The sequence below is a fragment of the Penaeus monodon genome, chromosome 30 (genome assembly GCF_015228065.2).
Source record: "Penaeus monodon isolate SGIC_2016 chromosome 30, NSTDA_Pmon_1, whole genome shotgun sequence".
Classification (NCBI taxonomy): Eukaryota; Metazoa; Arthropoda; class Malacostraca; order Decapoda; family Penaeidae; genus Penaeus; species Penaeus monodon.
This window is the reverse complement of record NC_051415.1, coordinates 35,530,175-35,530,447: the sequence shown is the minus strand read 5'-3', so window position 1 is coordinate 35,530,447 and position 273 is coordinate 35,530,175. Positions and strand designations below refer to the sequence as shown.

The following is a 273-nucleotide window of genomic DNA, read 5'->3' as shown; positions in this document are numbered from 1 at the left end:
GTTTTGGGAAAATGCTATTTTTTATGTATAGGGAAATATGTAATGTACTATATTTATATTTTTTAATTTCCCCCCTTTTTTTATTTCCTTATTTTTAATAAAATTTTTTACACCTTATTTTTTTTTATATAAAAAATTTTTTTAGTATTTATATTTATTTTTTTTTTTTTTCCTTCCCCCTTTTTTTTACCTTTTATTCCATATTATATCCCTATATTCTATTACCCTTTTTAAAAATACCTATTTTATTTTCAAATATATCTCCTTTTTCTA

General features: G+C 18.3%; 1 protein-coding gene across 1 annotated transcript in view; it reads left to right on the top strand.

Annotated features, from left to right (window-relative positions):
• Window positions 1–273, top strand: part of LOC119592749 (PHD finger protein rhinoceros-like) — a 63,459-nt gene that overhangs the window by 38,431 nt on the left and 24,755 nt on the right.